General features: G+C 29.9%; 1 non-coding gene across 1 annotated transcript; it reads left to right on the forward strand.

Moving 5' to 3' along the window:
• Positions 1 to 710: 710 nt before the first annotated feature.
• J4E78_011088 lies at positions 711 to 781 on the forward strand. Its single transcript has one exon. It is a non-coding gene; the product is annotated as a tRNA-Asn (tRNA).
• Positions 782 to 799: the final 18 nt, after the last annotated feature.

A 799-nucleotide genomic window follows, 5' to 3' on the forward strand; every position in this document is an offset into this window, starting at 1 on the left:
TTTATAATTGCATTCTCTGGATTAGAACTAGGTATTGCATTTATACAATCACAAGTTTTTGTAGTGTTATCTTGTTCATATATTAAAGATGCATTAGAATTACATTAAAGGTATATTACCTTATTTTTTTAGACGTAATTTCGGATATTCCTTGTTCTATTTGTAATGGGGCAAATTGTAAGGGTAAAGTCTTTTGTGGCGATACTACCTGTATATGTATAAGAACTGTGTAACCCTTTAACTCTAGATTGTTAGTAATATAATTGTTTTGTATTATTAACATGATATCAAAAGTAATTACCTTACCAGATAGTTTAATATGTCCCAGTATATATTGATTTATAAAGGTGGATAATTACAATTGTATATCTACAAAAAAAAGGGGTGTGTTGCATAGGGCTATGCATTTTGATTGCAGATCATAAATTTAAGGTTCAACTCCTTCACATCCCTAGGTTACACCTATCCGTATTATATTTTTATAAAACAAACTCTTTTATCCTCCCCCGCAAGCTTGCGGGGGAGGATAAAATAAATAAAAAACAATGTAGTATTTGAACTCACCTATACAAAATTTTTCAGATTAATTTAAAGGAAATAGTTACTTCCTCTCTAATTTTTGTTCGGATATTTATAAATTACCCTGTAAAAAAAAAAAGTAACCGTAAGCTTGCGGGGGGGACTAGATATCTTTATAACATTCTTTAATAGCCTTTATAGCTCAATGGTAGAGCGGAATACTGTTAATATTCTGATAAATGTTCGATTCATTTTAAAGGCTTCTCATTTGCCTTTACAA

Source organism: Alternaria triticimaculans, assembly GCF_023758025.1.
Source record: "Alternaria triticimaculans strain BMP 0046 chromosome Unknown scaffold_134, whole genome shotgun sequence".
In the NCBI taxonomy this organism is placed as follows: domain Eukaryota; kingdom Fungi; phylum Ascomycota; class Dothideomycetes; order Pleosporales; family Pleosporaceae; genus Alternaria; species Alternaria triticimaculans.